The sequence below is a fragment of the Kogia breviceps genome, chromosome 5, assembly GCF_026419965.1.
Source record: "Kogia breviceps isolate mKogBre1 chromosome 5, mKogBre1 haplotype 1, whole genome shotgun sequence".
NCBI lineage: Eukaryota > Metazoa > Chordata > Mammalia > Artiodactyla > Physeteridae > Kogia > Kogia breviceps.
The window spans coordinates 70934182-70961752 of NC_081314.1; the positions used below are offsets into that span (position 1 = coordinate 70934182).

At 39.8% G+C, this 27571-nt stretch overlaps 1 protein-coding gene across 13 annotated transcripts in view; it reads left to right on the plus strand.

Annotated features, from left to right (window-relative positions):
• The window catches only part of LPP (LIM domain containing preferred translocation partner in lipoma), a 714682-nt gene that overhangs the window by 177376 nt on the left and 509735 nt on the right, over positions 1–27571 (plus strand). For 8 of the 13 annotated variants that reach the window (XM_059064964.2, XM_067034208.1, XM_059064965.2 and 5 more), the window contains one exon: positions 12385–12448. The exons of 4 other annotated variants lie outside the window; for them this stretch is intronic. The gene's annotated coding sequence lies outside the window, so the exon portion shown is untranslated. Of the gene's footprint in view, positions 1–12384; positions 12449–18385; positions 18407–27571 lie in introns of those variants that run through there. One more of the 13 variants, XM_067034207.1, reaches the window with a different exon arrangement.

The window sequence follows — 27571 nt, forward strand, 5'->3', positions numbered from 1 at the left end:
GAATAAGCTCTCAATAAATGACTGGTATTGTGTTTGCTATTGTTATTGTTATTATGTCACCACAATCATTTTCCTTGATGCTGCCCTATAGGGATAGACTGTGGCTACAGGAAACATTAGTTGTGAAAGGGCTTTGTACTAGAAAGATGGAAACTATCTATTGAGTGAACAAAGTCACTAAAGAAAGTGTGGAATCAATTCTGCCATCTTCCTTTATATTTGTGCTCATGGATCGTTTGGCCTCAAGTTTTGGATATTATCTTTTTTTGCTACATCTCTGAGGTATTTTCCCTTTTCTGTGTACCACCTATTATTGCCCTAAGACACGTCTCATTGCCTTCTGCCCGACTTGGTGTTCCTGCCTCCAGACTCTCCTAGAGCCCTGGTTCTCAAACTGCGGTTCCCCAAGCAACAGCATCGCCGTCAAGCCTCAGCTTGCTAGATAGGCAGCATCTCTAGCACCTTCCAGACTTGCTGAACCCTGGGGCACATTCCCTACCAGGCTGCATGGCCTACATCCAATGCCATTTGCTACCACCTACCCCCTTTGCTCTGCTTGGCCAGTGTGTGTTTGTTCTACCTTTGGAATATTTCCTCGTTTTGATTGTTCTCACTACCTCTTTTGTAAGAGGTGGTTAAGCAGGTGAGCATGCGCTGTGGAAAAGCACTGGGATAGAGTAGTGACCCAGTCGAAGTCACCATTCATAACCTTGACTGTGGCAGTAGAGTCTGAACCGGTCTCCATACTTTTATGACTTCCCCTTGTGACCTTTCTGCATACTTGCTGAGTGCTTACTCTACACCAGGCACTGCTTATAGTATACTCCAATGGATTAGGTAATTGGATTATCTCATTCTCTTGAAGTATTATTTATTGATATCTTTATCTTCCTCTTGTTTTAGGATGTCAGCTCTCTAAAGGTGGAGACCTTGTCTGTTGCCACTGTATCCCCAGCCTGTGGAAGATTGCCTTATATAGGAGAGGCACTTGGGAAATGGTTATTTAGGGAATGAATGGGTCCCAGAAGATTGTCATTTGGAAACAAATCTACATGCAAGGAAAGAAGAGTCTCTTTCCTCCCTATTCCAGATATGTTCCAGGAGAAATTAACCTTAAGTTGGTCTTTATCTTTAGTCTAAGAGGTGGAGCAGGCATTGGAATCTGATTTAGGATTTGCTCTAGTGGCCTTGGTACAGATGCAGGTCCTGAAAATCTGGGAGAGAGGTTCTTGAGTGGCACCTAAATGAGAACAAGTCTTTCTAAAGCCTTAAGTTTGGCGATTGGCCTGGTTGGAAACACAGGGCCTTCTGAGTTTTATGTTCTTTGTGTGCACGTTGTCGACGTGTGTGTGTGAACCTTTTATTATTATGGACTCAGCCGGCAGTAACCATGGTGAGTAGACCTATCACACAGCATTTTTCTGAGTCAGTTTAAAATGCTGACAATTAAATATACCGTACTCTTTTAAGCGATCCATCAGTCTCCCTTGTTGTCATGGTGACTGGAGTATATTTAGAAATGTGACAAGTACACTGAGTTCAATTGCACTTTTGCCAAAACATAGTTTTGCAGCTAAAATTGAATTTCCTGATTGAAGATCCAAGTGCTGTTAAGGGGGCATGATCGTTTCTATACATTATTCTGGAAGCATAACTTACATCATTCTATTAAATCAGCAGTTGAAGTCTTATCAGGCTAGTAAGATATTGACACTAGAAGTGGTTATACTTAGAGTTGATGAAATAAAGTGAAATAAAGACATCTTTTTTTTCCCTTTAAAAGTAAAATTTGGGCCTCATCAGTATAACTAGTTTAATGATTAGTATCTTTGAATATTTATAAAAATTTGGAGGTAAGTGTGCATTTGTCTGTTCCTCCAGATTAAATTTTTTATTTAAAGAAACTTATCAGGACTTCCCTGGTAGTCCAGTGGTTAAGACTCCATGCGCTTCCACCGCAGGGGGCATGGGTTTGATCCCTGGTCTGGGAACCAAGATCCTGCATGCCGTGCCATGCGGTCAAAAAGAAAAAAAAGAAAGAAACTTATCAAGGACCTCCTCTCTCCTACTTATAATCCATTCTTGGCAATATTAGGGCATCTTTTTTCACTTCTGGTCTGACCTCAGACTGACAAGCATCCTTATTTTTCCCCAACCTCATTCCTTTGGGGTTTCAAATGGAGTGGAGTAAAGAGATAAAATGCACATGACCTTTTGCTCAAACAAAGGAAAAGTCAGAGTTTTGTCTAATCAGGAACTTGGTTTGAATCCTCACTCCCCTCTTGTCCTTTGTCCTGTCACCACGGTGCTGAGAATGATGCTGAGTATGAACTGCTTGCTCGTTTGACCACAGAAAGTTTAGGCAATTATGCAGTGGCTGGGTCATTATTACAACCCTGATTTCACTCCTGGTCACAGACAGAGTCGTCTTTTTTTTTTAAACAGAATGACATTTTATTTATTTATATCTATCTATCTATCTATCTATCTATCTATCTATCTATCTATCTATCTATTTACTGGCCTTGCTGCAGCTTTCAGGATCTCAGTTCCCCGATCAAGGATTGAATCCAGGCCATGGCAGTGAAAGCCTGGAATCCTAACCACTAGGCCACCAGGGAACTCCCCAGATTCTTGTTCTTGAAGTGAGAAACAAGTGCTCCTGGATAATTTTGCTTCTATGTTTCCATGGAGCTGAATGCTTTGGTAGCTGAGGTTGAGTTTTAAGCCCCTGATAATATATATGTTAAACTGTTTTTGTTTCTTTCATGTTCATGGCAAACAGTCTGTTTTGGTAAGAGACATCCTAGTTATAATAACAGTTGGTACGATTTACTGAGTTTTTACTATGGGCCAGGCACTGTGTATACTAAGCTTTTCAGTGGATCATTTCACTGGAGCGACACAGTAATCTTGAGTGGGTCCTAATGTCATTCTCATTTTTACATTAAAGAAACAGGTTTAGCGAGGTTTTGTATCTTGACCAAGAGCATCCCTTAAGTAGTAATGGAGTCTGGATTCTGGTCCACGTGCCGTATTAACCAGTGGCTGCCCCACGGAAGGCACCCAATGAATGTCTGTTGACTAACCAAAGGACTAGTCCATGGTGAAGCCATACAGATGTTTCAGAGTTCCTAAACGCTCACTAACATTGAGCTGCGTTAAGGTAAACAGGAAGCAGGATCTGAACGCAGAACTGAGGCCACTCTGTATCTTCCCTAAAGGTTTAGAACCAAAGAAGAGGGCTTCCCTGGTGGCGCAGTGGTTGAGAGTCCACCTGCTGATGTAGGGGACACGGGTTCGTGTCCCGGTCCGGGAAGATCCCACATGCCGCGGAGCTGCTGGGCCCGTGAGCCATGGCCGCTGAGCCTGTGCTCCGCAACAGGAGAGGCCCGCGTACAAAAAAAAAAAAAAAAAAAAAAAAAAAATTAAAAAAGAACCAAAGAAGATTATGAGGTGGGTGGGAAGGGAGCAGACATAAATCCCATCAAGTCCAGTGGTTTAGTCTCAGGACCTATTTACACTCTTAAAAATGAGTTCTTGTTTATGTGAGTGTTAGCTAATGCTATTCATTATCTTAGGAATTAAACAAAAATAAAACCAATATTTTAATAAAAATATTTGTATGAGAATAAGAACATTTTCCAAGATAAAGAAATTAGTGAAAAAAGCGGCAACTGGATTCTTACCTCTGCGTTGTATTTTTTTGCAACATGTATTTTGATTAAAATTTATGAAGAAAATCCAGAAAGGATTTACAGAAAGGATTGGAAAAGGAAGTAAAAAAGAGGTAATTGTGGATTTTCTTCTTTGATAATACACCAAAAATTGACAAGTGGTAGTTTCTTAAAGTTTAGTTGCAATGTGAAGTCTGAACTCATATCAGTAAATCTTTTTTTTATAATCCATTATATTAAAATCCACTGGTCTAATTTTTACTTTGAATTAATTTTCACCTATGATTTTGTAACATCATTCACTGGTTATTGGGTTTACGGAGTTATGCATATCTTCCAAATGTTGACACGTTTTATTCTTTAGCATTTAAAAAAAACAATTACATTCATTAATATCACCACTGATTTCATCAAAAAAGAATATTTTAAGTATTAGGAAGATGTCAAGTGCATAATAGTAGATGCAAGGTTTTAAAAATTCTAATTTTCACTTTAACATTTGAGTTTTATCAACGACAACAAATCCTGTTAGTTGTTTTTCTTGAAATGATAGGTTCTTTTGGTTTATTTTTGAGAAAATGTATGATATGACCAAGTCAGAATGACCACAGTTTGTACGTCATTCTTTCAAATAAAAACGGTGTTTCATGCAAAGAGCTGTTAGTTCATCTCTCAATATAAACAATCACACACATGTGTTTCTTGGAGGCAACCATTATAGTTTGGGATTCAGCAGAAGTGCTTTGTGAATACTTCCTACTGTCTCACACAGAATATTAAAAAGATGTATCAGTCTTACGAAGAAGATGTGAAAACTTCAGGACTGAGATTTAACAAAATTAAGGATTTTTAATGCATTAAGGACAGTCTTAAGTGAAACAGTCCCCCTGAACCCCCCCTTTACTGTGGGTGCTTGGTGGTGAAAAGTACAATGACTATCAGTACATTTGGTGCCACTTCCTTGATTCATGTTAAAACTCCAGCCATTTTTACGCACTTATTGCTTTTGTACCATCGGTGTAAATGTCCACGCAGTGAAAAAGGTTCATAACGTCTTAGTATTATGAACTTACACTCCCCTGAAAAGGTCTAGAGGACCTACGAGTTTATGGATCACACACTTGAGAGTCACTGATCTAATCCAGTCTTTGCATTTTATGACAGAGGGGAGCTGGAAAAGACCAACCCAAGACAGCCCCACCAGTTAGCGGTAGAACAGAGACAAGAACTCAGTTGTTAGTGCATTCCTCTTTCTTTTTTTCTTTTGATTTCCTGTTTCAGTTTCAGAAATTTCAAGGTAGATGTTCGTGATGTTCTTTTGTAAATATGGTGATGCCAAAGTATATAATTATTGAACATATTTAGGAAGATTTCTATATTTTTTACATAGTAAACCCTTTGCATATTTTCCCTACTCTGTACTCACCACTTCACTGCTCTCTCTTCTGCTTTTCAATATTTCAGTAGTTACCACTGCTGTCTCTTTAAACAGGGCATGCTTTGCCTTTGCTGAGTGGAGAGAAGGTGAGGGAGCAGTTGACTGCTTATTCATTTTCTGGTTTAAAATTCCAGCTTTGTGGGGAGAAAAGAATCAGTGAGTTTGGGCTGAAGCAACGACTTCCTTCTTCACCTAGATTAGTTGAAAGTCACAGGAAAGGAAATTGTACATACATCTATTATCTTTCATATCACGACAAGTCATCTCACAGGCCAGCCACCCTCAACCTTCAATTCTCTATTAAAGCTTGTCTCTCTCTCTCCCCCCCTCTCCCTCTCTTCCTCTCTTCCTCCCTCCCTCTCTCCCACCCCTGCTCTTTCCTTCTCCCCTTCCCTGAAGGAGGGAGGTTGTCCAATAAAAATTACTCTTAATTTTGCTTTTGCTTATGTTAATGTTTTATGTGATGTCTTCTTCAATAAAAATTGGTCAGATTTTGAAATTGCAATGAAGGATGCTGAGAGAGGTAGTAGAACCAGACCTAGGCATTGCATTTTCTCTTTAATACCTTCCTGCTGTTTTAGAGTAGTTTTGAGGGAGGTTGGGGGTTGAAAGCAGTTGCAGTGTATAAAAATGAGAATGTCTGGCAAGCCGTAAAAGTAGGTTTGCAGACTCTCAAATGTATTGTTCTCTCATTTTCCAATAAGTTGGATGTTCTTTTGCAAGATGTCATTTTTTCCTATTTCTCATCCAACATTGATTGCTTTCCCTTACCTGTGAACTTTGTGAGCCAAACTTTGTTTTCTAATTTTCTGATTCTTCCCCCATGTCTGTTTTCATTACCCCCAAATGTGATCAGATTTGGCCTTTGGTCACCCCTGTGAATCAACTCTTCCCTAAACCTAGGCCTTTGGTAACTTCCTTTTCTTTCCATAAAACTGATGTTTCCGGCCCTTAGTTACCTGGAAACCATTACGTCTTTTTTTCTTTCTTTTTTAGACTTCTAGTTATGGTTTTCCCCAGTCATTTATTAGGCTCAAAAATTGCCTAGCAATAGTTCTGGCTCTTCACAATATTTTCCGCTATCTCGTCGGAACTTCTGGAGCTTGGGTCTGTCCTATGCTTGGTGCATCATAGGAGCTCCATGGATGTGTTGAGTGGATGTTATTTTTATCTCTTCTTCAAAGGGCATTCTTCAGATTTTTATCTAGTGATCTGAGCTATTGTTTATGTCTCAGTATTGGCCAGCTAAATCTCTGAAACACAGAGCTGCACTGACCCATCTTCTCATGTCGAGTCCCTCCCACCAAATGTCATGCATGCCTTTCCTGGCAGATGGCCACTTAGCCTCTACTTGAACACTTCTAATTCTTTGGGGGCAATTGGTTCTGCTGCTGGTCAGCTTCATGTTTAATGTTCTCCTTTGCATTGCTCTGAAACTGGATTTTCTATCATTTCAACCCTAATAGTTCCAGCATTGTAGATTATTCAAAAGTATAATATGACTTATACAGGACACATCCTCAGATACCTCAAGATAGCTTTGATTCCCCATCCATCTTCTTTCCTCCTTCAGTCTTTTTCTTGCTATTTATGTCCCAGGATGCTCATATTCTTTATGCCTTCCCTATTTCATACCACTTTCTAGAGTTCCATCTTGCCATCCAACTCTAAATGCCTTTTTCAAACCGACTTCTTTTCTTTGTTATTATACTGAGAACAGTATGAGTTTGGGGACCTAAAAGCTGGGATATGAATTCTAGTACCATAACTTACTAGGTATGTGAACTTGATCAGATTACTTACTCTTTCTAAGCATTCCTTTACTCAGATGCAAGGGGGAAATATAATGACTTATAAGAATATTGTTAAGGATTAAAATATGTGAAGGGCTTAGCTCAGTTACGGAAACATAGCATGTAATAGATATTACTTTTGACTTGATCAATTTTTAAAAAAATCTTTAATTCTATTTATTGAGGTAGAGTTGATTTACAATATCGTGTTTCAGGTGTATAGCACAGTGATTCAGTTATATATATATATATATATATATATATATATATATATATATATATATATATAAATACACACACACATACCCTTCTGCCCTTGATTTTTTTTCCCCCACATATGACCTGGTTTTTAGTATTCATTATTTCAAGAATCTCTCCTTCCTCTTTCTTTTTCCATTGTTCCTTGTTTGGATTTAATTTAAAATTTTACCTATAATTTTAAAAGAAATTTCCATTATCTCTAGATTATTTTCCCCCTCTGTTTTAAAATTTTGTATCATTTAGCATGGTTTTCTTGACAAGTATTGTTTTCCTGTACATGAATTTTCTCAACTCCTGCCTACATTTCTGTCCATATGTTCAGCCTTTATTATTCTTCCTGTGAAGAACATTTCTTCACCCCTCTACTGGGTTAATGATGGCTGGGCCACTGCAGGTTACTTAACTTTTCACTGAACCACTCACTTAGTAGCTTTTAGAATCATTTAGTTGAACAATATGCTTTTTAAATTAACTGTTCAGTTAATTTCAATTCAACCGACATTTACTAAGCACTTGTTATATGACATGTATTGATCTAAATGCTATAGGAATTACATAGAACACTTTTATCATTTGTTCATGCAGTCATTCAGTAAACATTTTCTTGAGTACCTGCTAAGGACCAGATTCTGGATTTGGGGTTTGGTTTCAAGAAATTGAATTGGACAAGGTTTTTCCTTCAAGACATAGAATCAAGGAAAAGTTATAAAACATTGTGGTAATTTTAGTGATCTAGATATGAAACTAGGCATTATGGTCATCTTTGGAGAGACTGCTTCACCAAACCCCTTTGGGTCAGGAAAAGCTTCATAGCAGGAGATACGCTTAAAGGCTGAGTAGGGGCTTAGAGTCCGCTGGAAAGATAAGACCCATATACTACGGGTTAGTTATGTTTGGTTATAAAGCCAACTTCTAAGTTCTATGTGTTATCATTGACTTCCCCACCCCTGCTGCCCAGAATTGCATACATGAAACATTTACCTCTTTTCTGGTTAGTTTAGGGGCCTTAGAACCAGTGTTTGGGACCTAATTACTGCATGAATGCATATTTCTGTATTCTAAAGTAGGAATAATAACATAAATACAAAAAAATAATCTCATGATAGTAGGACACATTACAAAGTCTTTCCCCATCCATCATCTCATCTCACCTGTTCTTATAGAACAGGTTAGTGCCTGTGGGTTTCCTTAGTGAGTATCTTAAGCATTGTTACTGATAGATATTAGCACTGAATAATTACGTATGGAGGATTTACAAATAAGTTTTTCTCTCTTCATTTCAAAGTGATCATGCTGTATTGTCTGATTTTATTTAGATCACCGACCAGCTCTGCCCATAACCAGGTATCTAAGAAGGAGTCCCTTTTCTACTCTGTGCCTCACATTTGTGACTTGTCAAATAGGAATATTGCTACTATTACTAACAATAATACCAATTTCACCTCATTGGCTTGAGGTGAAGAATAAAATCATTAATCCATGTGAAAACGCAATATATATAACTGATCACAGTTGAAAATACAAAATGTATCTTTTGAGTGACCAGATTGTTGGCTACTTTGTCAAGGTCAATTCAGCTTAATTAAATAATTTTCACTTGTTTCTTAAACTTTCTGAGGTAGCTTTGTCTTACTTTCTTCTGTTTACCCAGTAGTGACTGCTGGCAAGTGCTATATGTTCAGTAAACACTTGTTGATTGAATTTTTTAAAGTACTGATCTTCTGAAGTCCAGTGCTAGAAATTTTTGAGCTACTTATATTTCTGCTTAGCATTCCTAAAGCCTCTGATTTAATTTCTAGATTATAAGTTCCATTGATAGAACCCTTATAAATATCACATGAAGAAGATGAGCATTACCTTTAGGCCATGCAATTTACTTTTAAAAAATCTGATTAATTTCAACACAATCAGCCGGGATGTCAGAAGATCTCAGTGCCTTTGATAGATGCTGACAGGTGAGGAAATTAAAATCAGGGAGGGAAGCAATTAAATACTGGCAAAAATTACTTTAATGAGACATCCAAATTGTTCATAAGCCATGGAGTATGTTGTATTCTTGATAAACGTCTTAAGGTATCAGGTGAGCGTGCATTTAAAAATGTTCTTCATACGGATTTGATGATGGGAATGAAGGACATTCCGTGTTTGTCATCTAAAGCCTTTGGCCTAACCTCACATTTCAATTGCTTTTGGGGTCAGACTTCCTAATAATCATGTTTAAGATTATGACATTGTTTAATTTATAAGTAATCCTCTCACCACCACCTTTATCAATCCATAAAATTTACCAAAATGCACAAAGTCAAGACAAAATAATTCTTGGCCTTTTCACAGTGGTTTAGGGATAACCATGGTCAAGACCCATGGAAAGAGAAGTAGAAAAATGTATATTTAATACAACTTCTGATTTAAAAGACTTGGGAATTGTAGTGCTAAAACCAGAACCCAGGTCCTCAATCCCTATTCCAGTGTTCTTTTCAAGATAAACCCCCCTTGTTCAGAAAGAAAATCTGGTACCACAGGACTGAAGACTTACTTGTTTATTGGCTTAGAGGAAGTTTTTACAAGGCTCTGTCAAGTGCTCATTTGTACTATAGCTCTTGTAAAATATCAAGTATTAAGGGGCATCTATCATTGACCTTAGTGATTCTCATGCCATTTGGTTGGAATTTTTGTTCGTAATGTCAGGATCATCATCTAGAGTTATGTTGCCTAAAAATGTTCTGAGGTGCAGTGGTCAATCCAGAGGTTACCAAGATTTGTGAAAAACCTGTCGAAACAGGTCTCTCTGCTCTCTTCATTTCTCATGTCCTCCCATTCCTCTCTTCTTTTTTTCCTTATTCCCCATCATTTTTCTTTCCCCTCTCTCTCTCTCTATTTCTTCCTTTGGCTCCATTGTTCTCTCCTATTTTCCCCCAAATACAGTAGAAATGATGAATTATTTTATACTAGTCCCAGCTAGGTTTGGTGAGTCTTGCTTTTGCACTGATTCTAATTAATAAGTTGAAATATTGTAAGTTAGAGGTTGATCATACTGATTTCTTTATTTTTGGTTGAAATTGCTTCTGGAGGTGAGAACAGTTTTCTTGGGAGAGGATGGGTGATTTGATAGAGGATGCAGACCTGCCAGGTTCTGGGCCAGCAGTCATAAAATCTACAGAGGCAGCCAAGGATAACTGACTTTATAACCAAGATGCTAGAGTGGGATTTGTCACTTGTCCCAGATGTCTTTATGGGTCTAGTGGAGAACTCCACTGCATTGGGAAATACTTGAGTTACTGAGGACACGTGCCACTCAAACCATGTGAGAAGAGGACGGTGAACTTCTTAGCTAGAAGGGTTCAGCTTTTCTACGGTATGAGGTGAAACTTAGTGATGCAGACCCCTTTACGAAAATTCAGTGGTACAGCCTTCTGTTGTTTCTGTGGCTTGTGTTTCAATAGCTTGCCCAAGGATGTCGCATCTCTGAAACTTCACTGGGGAGAGCTGAGAAAGTGTTCATGGTAACCCTGCATCGAACACTCTTTTGCCTCAGCTTAGTAATGTGTCACCTTCTGGTTAGACCACAGATGTGAAGTCTCTCTCCTTTCACTTGCCTGTGAAGCAGGACTCAATACTAAATGTGCTTTGGTGCCTTGACAATGGACTTTTATTGGGTATATACTCATTTAACCTTTCCCTCCAAATAGAGCATTCCCAAATGGGAGGCTGCATCGTGTAGTAGAAGAGTCCTTACTTGTTTGTAGATCAAGATACAAGGTTAAACTTTTATTTGTTCCATGTTAACCACGTGATTTTTGAAGTTTGGTTTCCTGATTGGTGGAATTGGGGTAGTAAGGTTTCATTGGGGTTATGTCAAGGATGACTTGAGAAAACATGGTCATGAAATATTTTTCAAACTATAAAGCATAATGTTAAAGATGATTAATGTTTTGATATTGGTGGCATATGATAAGAGTTTCTTGCAGAGTATCCTATCAACCATGCTCTATTCATATCATCTGATTTGAGTCCTGTATGAAAATGTGATATATTCATAAAACTTCTCAGAGGTCTTTACTTCTCAGTAAATCTATCCTTATGTTAAAATAAATCCCCTTGTTCTTGCACTCCTGTTGGAAGCTCCATCTCTCTGAACCTAAAGCACGATACAGGCACACACTTTAGAATGATCTGTGATAAACCTGCAGGCCATTCACCTAAAGCAGTTTTTTTTTGCTTTTGGGGGTTGAGGGGGATACATGGTTCTTAACTTTTGAGGTTTTGTCATTTGGAACAAAAGTTCTTTGTGCTGCTGTTAGGTGAGGCCATGTTAAGATTGATATAGATAAATATTGTGGTATTTTAAAACTAGGGTCACAAATCAAGGAAATACCCAACCCAGAGATATCCTCTAGTCTTGTGTGCTTAGAGCATAATTCTTTGATCATATAAGTGTGGGCTCATAGGAAGAAATGTTACCATTTTGTATACCACTGCTGCCCATGCCTATAAATATGAAATAATGGAGGAAAATCTTCCACAAAAAGTTTAACTCATCTTTGGCTATGAAGTAGGTATTATATGCCACATTTACGTGTAAGGAAATTGACATTTGTGGCTTAAGTAACTTGCCTAAGACCGTGGGTAAGAGGATGACAGGTCTGACTGGCTCTAAATCCCATGTGTTTTTGCTACTTCTTCACATCAATCAAATAGCTGGTTTTATTTCATTATTCCCTCTTCCACTAAGTCTAGTGGATCTAATCAGTGAGTTGTCTGTCCTTGTGTTTTCCCACCTAATATCCTAGGTATAAAGGGAAGACCACTGGACAAACAGGAAGAGCTCAGAGGGTCCAAACTCTCACTCTGCCATGTACTGTAGTATGTAGTCTTGGACAAGTTACCTACTTTTTCTGAACTTCAGTTTTCACATCTGTAAAATCAAGACAGTAATACCCATTTCCCATGATATTTGTGAAGTTAATGAAGAGAGAGATGTTAGTTCCCTTCTCATCCTCCTTTTCACTCTGTGAGCTTCTGTTTCCTCACCTAAGAAGTGGGTAGAATAATCTCTTCCTCCTTCTTCACCAGGTTGTCATGGGGTGAAATGAGATAATGAATGTTAAAGTGTTTTGCAAACAAGAAACTGCTGTATAGATAGAAGAGTTTATAATTGTTAATGAATAAATAGAGCTTGGAACCTAAGAGTAACCTTTAGCTGTTTCATTTACAGACATTAGCATTGCAGTTTGCTGAACCTTGTGTCCACTGATCATTCCAAGAGCTAGCTGTCCAAGGTAAGAGAGGCTTGGCATCATCATGTTTATGAAATTCTGATAGGCATCTTAGCCAGTAAAGTTTAAGGTAGATTTCACTCCCAACAGAAGAAATAGTAAGGTATTTCATGAGCATCAAAACCTGAAAAATGGCCAAGACAGTGAACTTTGCCCCTTTTATGTCATCTTGATTTGATTTCTCTTTCAATTCCTAGCTTTTTAAGGTTCATATCAAAAGCACAAAAGTCTGGGCAACATGGAAGTATTTAAGTGTCCATAGTATGCCATGTCCTAGGATGGCCTTTTTTTTAAAAAAAATTAATTACTTATTCTTAGAGTATAGTTGCTTTACACTGTTGTGTTAGTTTCAGCTGTGCAGCAAAGTGAATCAGCTATACAAATACATATATCTTCTCTTTTTTGGATTTCCTTCCCATTTAGGTCACCACAGAGCATTGGGTAGAGTTCCCTGTGCTATACAGTAGGTTCTCATTAGTTATCTATTTTATACATAGTGTCAATAGTGTATATATGTCAATCCCAATCTTCCAATTGGGATTGGGATTGACATATATACACTATTGACACTATGTATAATAGTATCATAGTCTCCCCCCAGCTCCCCCTTGGTATCCATATGTTTGTTCTCTACCTAGGATGTTCTTATCTAGTGCCTTCTTGTATCCCCAGTGAGTATATAGCAGGAGGGCTTTCTCTCCAGTTTCCTGGCTGTCGATAGAGTGCATTTTTCACTACACTATGCTACCAGTGTTACCTGGCTCTGAAGGGGCCAAACTTTACTCGTTGGTTCTGTCACTGCCTCTTAACTGCCCAAAACACATCTCAAAAGGACATAATCTACGGCTACAACAAAAAAAATCTTAAGAATACAGGACATGAGTTAGAGTCTTTTGAAACCCAGGACCTATAGTGTCTGCATTCCACTCTCCTGGGGAACCAGTGTGAAGGAGTTGGGACTTTGGCAGAAGAATTCATTCTTCCTGAGTTTGTCAAGAAAACAGTGACCAGTTTAACAAAAGACCCGGAATAGCCAAGGCAATCTTGAGAAAGAAAAACGGAGCTGGAGGAATCAGGCTCCCTGACTTCAGACTATACTACAAAGCCACAGTAATCAAGAGAGTATGGTACTGGCAGAAAAACAAATATAGATCAATGGAACAGGGTAGAAAGCCCAAAGATAAACCCACGCACATATGGTCACCTTATTTTTGATAAAGGAGACAAGAATATACAATGGAGAAAAGACAGCCTCTTCAATAAGTGGTGCTGGGAAAACTGGACAGCTACATGTAAAAGAATGAAATTAGAACACTCCCTAACACCGTACACAAAAATAAACTCCCAATGGATTAAAGACCTAAATGTAAGGCCAGACACTATAAAACTCTTAGAGGAAAATACAGGCAGAACACTCTATTACATACATCACAGCAAGATCCTTTTTGACCCACCTCCTAGAGAAATGGAAATAAAAACAAAAATAAACAAATGGGACCTGATGAAACTTAAAACCTTTTGCACAGCAAAGGAAACCATAAACAAGCAAAAAGACAACTCTCAGAATGGGAGAAAATATTTGCAAATGAAACAACTGCCAAAGGATTAATCTCCAAAATTTACAAGCAGCTCATGTAAGTCAATATCAAAAAAACAACCCAATCCAAAAATGGGCAGAAGACCTAAAAATACATTTCTCCACAGAAGATATACAGATTGCCAACAAACACATGAAAGGATGCTCAACATCACTAATCATTAGAGAAATCAAAACTACAATGAGGTATTACCTCATACCAGTCAGAATGGCCATCATCAAAAAATCTACAAACAATAAATGCTGGAGGGGGTGTGAAGAAAAGGGAACCCTCTTGCACTGTTGGTGGGAATGTAGATTGATACAGCCACTATGGAGAACAGTATGGAGGTTCCTTAAAAAAACTAAAAATAGAACTACCTTACAACCCAGCAATCCCACCACTGGACATATACCCTGAGAAAACCATAATTCAAAAAGAGTCATGTACCACAATCTTCATTGCAGCACTATTTACAGTAGCCAGGACATGGAAGCAACCTAAGTGTCAATTGACAGATGAATGGATAAAGAAGATGTGGCACATATGTACAATGGAATATTACTCAGCCATAAAAAGAAACGAAATTGAGTTATTTGTAGTGAGGTGGGTGGACCTAGAGTCTGTCATACAGAGTGAAGTAAGTCAGAAAGAGAAAAACAAATACCGTATGCTAACACATATATATGGAATAAAAAAAAAAAAGGTCATGAAGAACCTAGGGGCAAGACGGGAATGAAGACACAGACCTACTAGAGAATGGACTTGAGGATATGGGGAGGGGGAAGGGTAAGCTGGGACAAAGTGAGAGAGTGGCATGGACATGTATACACTACCAAATGTAAAATAGATAGCTAGTGGGAAGCAGCTGCATAGTACAGGGAGATCAGCTTGGTGCTTTGTGACCACCTAGAGGGGTGGGATAGGGTGGGTGGGAGGGAAATGCAAGAGGGAGGAGATATGGGGATATATGTATATGTATAGCTGATTCACTTTGTTATAAAGCAGAAACGAACACACCATTGTAAAGCAATTATACTCCAATAAATATGTTTGAAAAAAAACGGAGACGCGTTTAAAACAAAAAATAAGGAAGCATAAAATTTGTTTTATGTGTTTAAGGAAGCATAAAAAGTTTTAAAATTTGCAAAATGTGAGTTTTCCTCTGCAGATAACCAGCTGATATCTGTACTTCCCAGCTAGCTCCTCTATGCTCTCTATAATCTTCTAGAAGTCTTAGCCAAAAAGAGGTGAAGTAGTCACTATGGTGATCCTAACTGCAGGCCCTATAGAATAACAACTTTGTGGAAGATTTGATATCAGTATTTCAAGTACTGTAAACATTTGTTCTGATGAATATTTTGATTATCCCTTTGGTATGTTCCTTCCGTGATCTTTTTTTAAAAATATTTATTTATTAATGTAGGCTGTGCCAGGTCTTAGTTGCGGTACGTGGGATCTCTTAGTTGCCACATGCGGGCTTCTTAGTTGCGGCATGCATGTGGGATCTAATTCCCTGACCAGAGCTCAGACCTAGGCCCCCTGCATTGGGAGTTTGGAGTCGTAGCCACTGGACCACCAGGGAAGTCCCTCTTTCCATGATCTTAAACATAATTAAAAAAATTTTTATTGGAGTACATTTGATTTACAATGTTGTGTTAGTTTCAGGTGTACAGCAAAGTGAATTAGTTATATATATATACATATATCCACTCTTTTTTAGATTCTTTTACCATATAGGCCATTACAGAATACTGAGTAGAGTTCCCTGCAGTAGGGAATTCCTATGCAGTAGGTCCTTATTAATTATCAGTTTTATATGTAGTAGTTTAAACATAATTTTAATTACACAGACCTTTGAAAGAATTGAGGTTTGTTGGTACTGACCCATATTTGCAGGAGTTAGCAATTTAGAATTGAGTGGAAATTTTGGTGTTATATTAATATGGTTTTCAAAGCTGATATTCATCATACACATGGAATAAGAAGAGGTCATGTGCAAAGAAGGCCGGTGAGGGGGGACGTATGGACTGTGAAACTCTTCTATGAGCAGATCAGACCTAGAAGCCACTTGTGTTGTTTAGACTTTATGCTTGTTTCTACAAAAGAGAGGGTTACTAAAAAAACAGGTGGTATCCAAAAATACAGGAGTGACTCCTGCCCATCTTTTTATCCCTCTCTAGTCCATAAAACACCTCTGCAAAAAAATCCTTTCCTATGTACTTCATGTATTTTCAGGGATAAACACATCAGAGAAGAATGTACTGTAGACATGTGATATCATAATTTTTGGTGGCTCTGTTAGGCAGAGATCTGTTTGTTCACTTAGAAGCTGCAGTTATATTAACTTTCCTCCAAATGCCAGTTGTTAAATATTAATAAAGTAAATTTTGAAAAGTGGTTAACTATGCCCCCACTTCCTCACTGAAACCCATCGTGAAGCTACAAAGAAGAGTTTAAGCAAGGCTGGAAAGGTTATGAAAAATTGCTCTTGAGAAAGAGGAATTTCATCTATCTCTCTGTCTATAGCTCCATCCATCCATCGATCCATTCATCTATTCATCTATTTTTTTTTTTTTTATTTTGGAAGTGGATTTGGTGGGGAAAGAAGGATAAAAACTTCTCACATAGCCTTTGGAAGGTAGAGAAGTAAATATTCTGGGGGCATGCTACAAGAAATTTAAAATAATCTTGTGGTAATAATTGGTGTCATTGGCAGTAATGAAGAAAGAATAACAGTTTAAATAAATAATTAGACTTGACAGTAGATGTGTCAACAGGTACCCACTTAATTAGTGTAATCATTGTTTTTCTCAGCTTTCAACATTGATCCACTGACTGTGGTGTGTTCCATGTCCCATTTCCAAACCGAATCTATTTAAAGCTGTACTCCATGGAATCTGAAACTGTATACCCTGTTTACTATTTAGAGCTGATACCTGATGTTCTTTAACAGGGAAGATCTGTACTTGAGCAAGAACAGGCTTCTGGCCTTTGGTAGACGGTTAATTATCCCTGTTTTCCACAGGGTGATTCATTAGCAAGGATGAATAATGCACGATTAATTCTCATGGACTTGTCTATATTGCTACAGTGAATTGTTTATTATAATTTGATAGAAACAGCCCTAGTCTGCCTTAAATCCAATAAATCAGTTATTGTTATTTGAGATAGAGTTATTGTTACTGAGTTACGAGTTATTGTTATTTCAAAATTTTGAAAATTATTTTCTTAGTTACCTGATAGAATCCCATGGCTTGCAGGAGTGAAGTAATATGTTATGGGTTATGTTCTATTAACCAGGAGTCATGAGAATCTAATTCTACTCCCAGCTCTGGCTGTGTCACCTTGGGCAAGTCATTTTCCCTCTTTGGGGTCCATTTCAGTATCTAACAACAGGTAGAGTTGGACCACGTGCTTATGGCATTATTTCTAATCAAATGTCCTAATATCTCTGGTTTTATTTCTTGGTCAATTCTTTCTTCCTCCTGCTGCCACTTTTCCAAAGTCATAGCAGAGTTCAGTGTGTGAAAATAGTTGTTCTTTTTTTGCTTTTGATTCTTGTACATACCTGAAGGGCAGTTAGTGATTTGAATTATATATACACTGTGATTGGGCATTTATGCATTGCTTGTTCCCTACCCGCAGCAACATTCAGTTTCTGGTTGGAAAGGGAAAAAAAAAAAATCCATCTTCCTTCATGTTTCTCTGCTTGATAATCTGAGTCTCACTTTTGAGGCTCTGGTAAACTTCACTAGCAATATAGAGAGGTTCCTCTTCTGTTGTTTGACTTTTCCAGCGTTGAGTCAGTAACTTGTAAGGAGAGGTCAGAATGTCAAAGGCAGAGGGAACGTTAAGGACCCATCTAGCCAAATCTCAGAGATGGAGATTTTGGGGTCAGGGAGGGAATATGATTTGTCTAAGCTTTTCATGGCAGATCCTAGGCTAGAATTCTTTCTTCTGACTCCATAGTTGTATCTCTGTTTTAGGAGAGGAATCTCTGTATGTAAAGTATCCTTTCTCTTCCCACCATTTAACGGGACATTATCTTTCAGGCAAAACCAATCCTATTGTTAACGCAGGGATGTGAGATGCCTTTGAAACATAAGTGGATGCCAGACTTCTTCGTTCATTCCGTGAAGCATGGAATAGAGGATTCTGGCTGGCCTCTGCTCTCTGTGTTTATTAGGAGGCTGTGGATTCTCTTGCAGTTCTTCCTGTAAGAGATTACTTGACCCTGACATCACACTGTTTCCTCCTGCCCTTTTCTGATCCAATGAATTATAGGAAGCTAAGGATGAGTTCCTAGCTGGCTGTGTACTGTGCATAGTTGGGAACATTAATAAAGAGAAGACAGATGCAGGATTAGTACACAGGAGGACAGGTGAGTAATAGCCAACACAGTGAAATCTAGTTCAAGGCCTGCAGTTCTCAGTCTCTGTGCTACACAAGATTAATAGCAGCATCTCTCATTCTTTCAGATCTTCTCTCTGCCTTGTTCTTGTGGGACTGGGCTGGGGCTGAGAATCAGCTAGAATGATCTTTGCCAAAACCAAACTAATGTTTTCATGAGATTTCCAGGTCCAGAGAAGAGAGTAGTAATTATCTATCAGTTGGAAGATAACTTAGAGACCACTGGGTCTAAACACTTACCTTGTACTTCATAATAATGACACACTTGAGTGGAAATCATTTTACTGGGTCTGAGGTTCAAATCCTGGCTCTACTTTATTTGCTATGACTTTGGTGAAGGCATTACCTTCCTCTGAACCTCAGTTTTTCCATCTATGAGATGCAAGGAGGAGGAGGAGGAGGAGGGTGAAATAGATTGGTTGTCAAAGGTTCCCCAAATCCTGGTTTTCCTGAGTCTCTGATTTGCCTAAGGTTCTGTAGCAAGTTTGCAGCCAAGCTGAGTCTTAGATTCAGAGCTCTTTTCTCTGGATTGGAGTGCTTATCGTAAAAACTTCCACTGTCCATACTTTCTAAACCGCATGCTTGTATCTTTCAGCCTTGTTTTATTAAGTGAACTTTTTCTCTCTCAGTTGGCAGATCCCTTTCTGTCAAGGGACTTGCCTAAGGCAGTAGTTATTAATTCGTCCGTCCGTCCGTCCGTCCGTCCGTGTGTGTGTGTGTGTGTGTGTGTGTGTGTGTGTGTGTGTGTGTAGTGGTAGGTGAGAGGATTACGGAATATTTGGAAACTCGGATGAATCTATGAACTAGTTAGAAGATGCACATCTGCATAGAATGTTGTCTACAATTTCATGAGGTTTGTAAACCTTCTGAAGGCCATACATAGGTTCTAGGTTAAGCGAAAGATGTTTTTCAGTGTGCGAAGTTTGAGATGACATTTGGGTAACACATCTCCTTTGCTGTTGGATTTCTCTCACAATTCACCTATTGTTTTGCTCTGAGTGTCAGACTCATTTATGAGTGTGACTCTGGACATTTATGTTTCACACTGTTGAGTGATGTTTTAATATTGAAACTCTTATTCTGCTTGCTTTATTCATTTATTCACTCAGTCACTCACTCAAATGTACTTTTAACCCAGAATCTGTTAAGTGCTATCCATTTTAATACATCATTTCATTTAATCTCATAAAATAGAAAATTATTTTTTCCCACTTTTCATATGTGGAAACTGAGCTCAGAGAGGTTGAGTAATTTGCCTGACGTCATACAGCAAATGAATAGCAAAGTTTGGATTCAAATCCAGATCTGCTTGAAAATATGTGAATACCTCCAGAGATAACACTGAATGTGAATAGGGACAAGAAACAATTCTATAAACGATAGAAATTCCCGGTAGAAAATGGCCAGTGGGCCCCTGAGGAGTACAGTGAATGTGTGCTCTGGGAGTTCAGAGAGGGACAAAATCACATATCCTGAATCATTATATGATAATTCATTAATTAAATTCCCTTCTGGTACATTAAGGCAGAATAAGAAAAGCTGGGCAATTGTATAAACTGCATTATAAATAGCTCATGTTTTTCCTCTTCTTTCAAACTTCTATCAGGTTAGTGGTCTCAGACTCTCCATTTTTGTAAGTGAGTGCAGGAGGAGACAGCGTGATTAGGGTCACAGAGCCCTGACCATACTGCAAGTTATCAACTGAATTGGAATTTCGATGCTTTGGGGAATCCGTTGGTTGTTTTCTCCCTGTTACATTGAGCGTGAGATGTTTTACCAGAGATAGACTTCTGGCAGTGCACAGATCAGCACAAATGCAGATGTGAGCAGCTAGAATTTGGATCGTGCCAAGATGTAATGACTGCCACATGTGTGAATTTAATCTCAGCGCCTGGTGACCCACTGTGAATCTATGTGGGAGCCCTGGGAATGAAGGCCGGTGTTAGACGTGGAAGAGGCCTTGGATAGTTTCAGGGGCAACAGCTTCGGATGGGAAGATGGAGGCCCCGAGAAGGGGCAGCAGAGCAAGAACCAGGCTTCGTACTGGCACCCTACAGTAATAGCTGCTTAAATTTTCTGTCTTCCATCGGTTCACGCTCATACTTGACACTGGATTGGGAGCCTAGCATTATTAGCTGCATGCCTTTGGATGCATTACTTGATTTCCTTGGGTCTCAGTTTTGTTGTCTGTAAAATGGAAATCACACCCTATCGGCAGGACAGTTGTGAGGGTAAGTGAAGTACCATTGTGCTGTACAACACACAGAAGTATTATTGTCCATATGATTAACAATCCTCATCCTATCCCAATGAGACAGGCACTCGTGTCCTGCTCTTACAGATTCTCCTTCCTAACTTCATCTTGATACTTTTCAGGTCAAATGGCTTCTCAGAGTTTGGTCTGAACACCAGGAACATCAGGATCACCTGGGAGCTTGTTAGAAATGCAGACCTCAGGCCCCATTCCAGACCTCCTAATCAGAATCTGCATTTTAATAAGATCCCCAGGTAGTTCCTAGGCTCATTCGAGTTTGCGAAGCATTGTTTTCCGCTGGAGACCAATTCCAAGACTGTTGGCCACGGGCCTGCTGACACCGACTGAGTCTGAGCCAGCATTCCGTGACATGCCTTCCCCAAGCCTTGAGAGACAGGAGGGAGCCCTGTGAAGTCGCTCCCTGAGAGTAATGGAAGGCCGGGTTGCAGGAATCCAGCAGGCTTTATCTTTTCAACGCCCTTCATTTCCTCAGAAGTACTATTCGCCAGGGGTCAAACTGGGATTGGATCCCAAGGCTTTGGGCTCCCAAAGTCTGTGTTCTTTTCATTAAACCGTGATGTCTCAGTCAGGAGGAATGCTGGGCTGTGTGGATGATAACTCTTCATTTCCCATAGTTCCAGTATTTCCACACTTGCTGTTTTACTCTATTACTCGATTCCTAGAGGGGAAGAATTAAAAAAATTAAATTAAATTAAAAGGCTTGAGTTGAAAGCCAGGATCCTGCAGCTTAATCAGTTATTTTCATTTTTTAATGAGGGAGACTATTGTGAAATAAGTAATTATTAATTACTCAAAACTAATGAAATATTTTAGTTTCCTTGCTAAAAAAGCATATGGAAGCTAAAAGAAAGCATATGGTTGTTTTTCCGGAAGCATATTGGTGAATGGACAAATTACAGTGGTGCCAGTATGCCTTTGCTGTCTGGCTAGGGCCATCACTGTGTGTGCTGGCATCTGAGTCCTCGTGTGTTTAAAGGGATTATTTAAAATTCCCATCTGATGTGTGCCTTGGGTTGCCTCTGGAGTTGCACAGCTCTGCCTCATGAATCTTTCTGCCATGTTTCACTCTGACATTACTGGTGGAGTGTCACTCAGTAAAAAACCTTTGCAGTCGAGGGCTACCGTGCTCTTCCTTTCCAGATGTTTCTCTCTCTCTGCAGTAGAAGGAATGGACCTGCCTAGCGGATGGCTAGGTATTGAGACTTTGTCCGTCTCTCAGTTTACCACGGCATCCTTTCAGACTGCAGCACTGGATCTCCTTGCTCCACTGGGGACTATGTGTGAGACTCTGGGCCCCCACTGGTGTCTGCACTGCAGATTTCTCCCTTGTAAACCCAGAATGGTGATTCCAGTGCATCTCAACTCACAGGCATGGCTCTTTATCCGATTTGCAGTCCATGCCCTTTGCTGCTCCTCTTCTTTTCTTTATGTCTCTTCTCTCTTGCTGTGTGTTTAGTCGATCTGGTAAATAGCTTGATGGATTTGGAGGTGGTTGAAGCTCTTTTGGCTGCTCTGGAGATTGCACACATCCAGGCTTGTGATGATCAGAGGCAGCATGATATGTTTGGGAAGGTACTTAGCCGAGTGTCAGAAAACCGAGGTGCAGACCAACCTAACTTGAGAAGCATTTACTTAGCACTTCCTGAGAAAGGTGGCTCGCTAAGACATCGAAGGAGGGAGCTGGCAGGTGTGTGGAGGTGAGTTTGATTCAGGGCCAGCCAGGACTCAGTGTGATGTGTGGGCTCAGAAATTATACTTCGTGAGTGAGAGAATGTAGGAGCTCTTTCTACGGGAGGTTTCATATAAAACCAGGGACTGGAATTGACTTTGAAGGATGATTGAATGGACTTTGATGGGATATTACAGGGACTTCAGAGGAAATCTCTGGCAGGCAAGAATCAGCTTGAGGCAAGTCCCAGAAGCAGGTGAGTACCAGCCCTGCCCAGAGAACTGGGCACAGATGACAGAAATGGGTAGTTGAGAGAAATCACTTCTTTTTCTGGTGGACCTCAGTCTCCTCATCTGCAAAGCATGAGCTTTGGGCAGTTTGGTTCTCAAGAAGCCTCAAGAACTCCAACTGGAATTCTTCAAGATCTCCTATCCCACAGCTAGATAAGCCGTTCAGCTAAAGGCCGGCAGCTCATAGTGGCCATGGAGCAGGTTTCAGAACCCAAGTGTCCTGTTTCCTATTTCACTGCTCTTCCTGTGACCCCACAGAGCATTATGATGATGAGTGGGTTGGATGACCATTATTATTCTATCCTTTAATGTATGAAACACAGAATTTTAAAATAATCTAAGACATAAAACAGACAAGATATTTAACCATCTTACAGACCTGATGACCCTTCCGCTGGAGAGGGTCCACTCTTGTAAAACGTTACCTTCCTCCATTTTGCCTTTGTGGGCTTTGCCTTCCCGTCTGAAGGACCAGCACACCTCCCTCCTCCAGAGGAAGCCTTCTCTCTCCACCCCTTGGCTCAGAAGTAGAGTCTTAGAATTGGACTTTGTTTTTGTTTTATAATTGACTTTATTTTGTACTGCCATCTTTTTGTATTTCCTCTTATCTCCCCTCGCCAATATACATATATTATAAGGGTTCTGCATCTAAGGACTACTTCATTCTGCTTTTCTGAATTTCCTTTAGCTCGTGGCACAGTGCCTTCTGTATCATGCTCAATAAAGAAACACACAACTGTGTTCTTCAACGGTTTTCCCCTGTGCTTGTTGCTTGTTTTTAAGATGGATGTGACGCGTAGAGATTTATAGAATTTCAGAACGGGAAAGGAACTTAAAAACTCTCTGTCTAGTTGAGCCCCCTCCCGGGGAAGAAATTACTTACCCTACTTTACCTGCCCAATTAGTGGCAGGTCTGAGAATGGCGCCCCCATATGACCAAGCAGGAGAGAGGGATGGTTGGGACCTGAGCTCCCGCTCACCTCACCACCCGGCAAGCCTTGGCTGGGTTCCTTCTTTCTACGAAGAATGTTAGGAATAAAGGTGGTACATGTGACGCTGTTGCCGTATGAAGCAGATGGAAGCAAGCAGACGTTTACTGGGTGTCTACTGTGACGTACTATGTGACAGGCCCGTGGCAGGTGCTTTCACATCGTTCAGCTTGGTCAATCATCATCATCTAGAATTCCCACCCCTACACGCGGGAGACAGGTTGAAACAGGACATTTAGCCCGAGCCCTTCCCCGTAAGCTCTGAAGAGTGCGCGGTAGTGGATAGGTTTTTGCCTCCTAGAATGTTGGCAGAGGGCTCTGCAGAGCGGTACTCTTGGCTGTTCTAAGGGGAACTGATGGGGGAGACCAATGAAAGCGAGCCGAGGCGGTGATCACAATTGCCGTGGGGGAGGACCTGTACTCCCCCGAGCATTAGAGAGAACTCAGCTCTCCCCCTCTCTCCTCCACATGTGCATCCCTCAGTCTTTGGAGAACTGAGACAAGAATGCCTCACACTTGGGGGTTGGTAGTATTGGCTCATACTTGCTCTGGTTACATCTTACTCCCGCCTCTCCCCTAGCCTCCAGCCCCACTGCGTCTATTTTTCTCCCTTCTATTCATTCTTCTTCTCCCCCCTCCCTCTCTCTCCTGAGTTAACCCTGGGTGGCCTCAGGTTCTGAAGACTCTCCAATGGCAGCGTCTCCTGTACTGGACTGTGAAAACGCTGGCAGGGAAGACGGTACACACATCTGTTAAATACACAGTAAAAATAGCTTCTGATCTATGGGACTCGGTATTAAGCAAGATGATATTAACGAGGTTTGAGTGCTGTGCTGAAATGTGGCAGCTGCACATGCATCTTGGCTGCTTTTCCTCCCTACCTCTGGCAGCTTGCGAGCAGTGTTGCCATGACACTCCTTGGGCTCTGTTTAGATCAGCTATTTTCTGAAGGAGTCCCTGACCTTCCCCACAGTAGAAACCGTTGATGTGGTCATGTCAGTGCCTCTCCAGGAGGCCTGGGACTGGTGGGCCCCCAGTTATGACTTGGAAACTGTTGGAAGCTGTAGGTCAGGTCACAGACATTGAACATTTAGGAGCAAGAAGGGCTGTTAAATATCCTCAAGTCTCCTTTGATGAGTGAGGGTACTGAGGCCCATTGAGTGGAAGTGACTTGCTCAAGGTCGCAGAGTGAAGTAGGGACAAAGCTGGGGCAGGAACTCGGGTCTCTTGATTCTCGGTACTCTAATATTCCAACTGTGCCACTCTTACCCCTGCCTCAGGACCCTTTTCAGCCCAGATGGCTGTGGATGGAGATGAGCCAGACCCGGGGACATGGTTTCCCTAGGAATGGGCAGAGGAGGTGAAGAGAGAGGGGGAAGCTCAGTGCAGAGGGAGGAATGAGGAAAGGAGGGGGGTTACGGATAGAGTGGGGGTGATAGAGGCCAGAGTAAACGCCCAAGGGGCCCCTCAGCAAGGCCCATCCGAAGAGACTCTTTTCTATCAGATTCCACAGGTTGGTCCACTGAGAAGTAGATGCTTACAGGGGCAGGGCAATGATTAGGTCACGTTCTCTATTGCTCTGAACACTCTCCTCACCTCATGTTACACCTCATATAAAACTACCATTAAAAGCCATTGTCAGCACCACCCTTTTTGGGGTACTTTATTATATAGCGTTAAGTATTCTTCAGAAAGTTCATATGTGAAATGCTGTCTCCTTCACAAGATTACAGGGTCTTAGGGGACAGAAATTATGTCTTTGCTGGACCTTCCTCTCTTCCTTTTTCCTCCCTCCCTCTCTTCCTCCTTCCCCTGCCTGCCTTCAATCATGGCACCTGGCAGAGACTGAAATCACATACAATGAGCATCCAGTAAATTTTTGTTGAGTTGAATTTAGTTGAATTCAGATGACCTCTTAACATTTTTATTAATGGATGGTAAAAATTGGCAAATAAAAGTTTGGGGGAATAGTGTTCTCACCAATTAGGATTCAGTGAGATTTCTTGTACACTCTTAGTTAATCTTCATGAAACCCGGTACTCTGTCCAGTATTATCCTCATTTTACAATGAAGAAACAAAAGCCAAGTGACCTGCTCCAATTCACTTCGAGGAGTAAATGGTGAGATTTTGTTTGCATCTAGATCTCCTGTCTTCAAATGTTATAATGTTACTTCTACTCTTCCCCAGTACTATGGAAGAGCAGTTGTTCCATAGACAGTGGTTCATCCTTCTATCGAGGAGTCTCGAACCTTTGAAGGTTGTAACCTACCCCCTTAAGAGTTTGGAAAAGTAAGTATGAGTCCCCAGATTGAAACAGTGACTTATTATGGTTTAGACAACCTTAGGCTGCTTTTTTTTTTTTTTCCAGCAAGCCAAGGGAAAAATAGTGCATTTCTATATTCTTTAATTTGCTTAGTTTGAAAGAAACTTTGAAATGGTGTGTAAGACTCTTTGAACTTTTAATACATTTGGGTACATGCAGAATATGGGGATAAAAAGGCCTTCTGCCCTAAATGAATTGACTAATTTAGCTAAAAACAAAATTAGAGCACTTTTTTTGGTTACGAATGAAGGACACAAGAATTTTTTGATGCTGCAGCTAAAGCCTGGGTTTTAGTTGATATTCATGTTTTGTAGGTTTTTCTCAATATTTATCATATACATTAAATGATATCCATTATGCCTCCTAACTCTCATAGGGTTTGGATGCATTTGGTTGATAGCGTCCTGCATCCTTTCTGAAAAAACATAAATGTGGAGCAGTCTTCCTTTTTTATGTATGTCCTTTGGAAGACCACCATTGTCTAATTTAAATTTCAGTACAGAGGCAAAGCTTATCTGTAGTGAGCACAATATCTTGATATATATAGATGTCATGTTTCCTTTTTGTGTCTAACTTTCAAGGTGTTTAAATAGGAGAATGATTTGAATAATAATGGTATAATGTCCAGAGAGAAAGTTGAATACATAAAACAAATATGCATGGAATCTATTTCTGTAGTGTGTGCGTGTGTGTGTGTGTGTGTGTGTGTGTGTGTGATTAGCTCAATCTTTTTATAAAGTTGTCTGTACTTTGAAAGTACATAATAACGTTGGAATTACCAGAGAAAATTGAAATCAAAACTTGGATGTTTAAGGGAATGAATATCTTATCTTTTGTTTTAGAGCTGTAGGTAAAGTGAAAGGTTAGAAGAGTGTATTGTGTGGTGTTAGATGGAAACCAAACACTATCTTTATATTTTCTTTGTGAAGAAATCTTGGCTTGGGAATCTGAGTATTCTTGCAAACTTTCTAAATTTCTTCAGCCCCCACTGATGCCCATACTTTGCTTAATTTGATTGAATTAGTTTACACTGAGCTATGGCTTAGAAAACATGTTATTTATTATAAGCAATGCACATGCACACTAAATAAATAAAGGAAAGGAAAAAAAGAAGCAGCACTTTGCACTTTTCTTGCATGTGTGAAGCAGTCTGCCTTGCTTTAGAATTGCATATGTGTGTGTCTCTTTAAATAGATTGGGAACACCTTGAAGACAGGAGAAATGTTTCATGCATGTTTGTGACAATGATTTTCTGAACTCAAGTGCAGTAAATCAAAACAACTTTGATAACATCCTTTACTTGGAGTTGATAGGCTTATTCAGAATTTCTGAGAAGTCATCCTATTACTTTTGAAATTGCTCTACTTTCTGTGGAATGAAGAAATGTTGTCCATCTGCCTACTTGCAAGAAAAATGGATAGTTAAGTAGTGCAATATAGCCTGTTTACATACTGGCCCAAACTGTCACTGTAAGAAAAGGTTGCATATATTCTAAAATGTTACAGAGCTAGGAAAAATATACACACGTAATATATAGAGTAAATATATATGTACATATATATGTATATATATGATCATATATATATGAT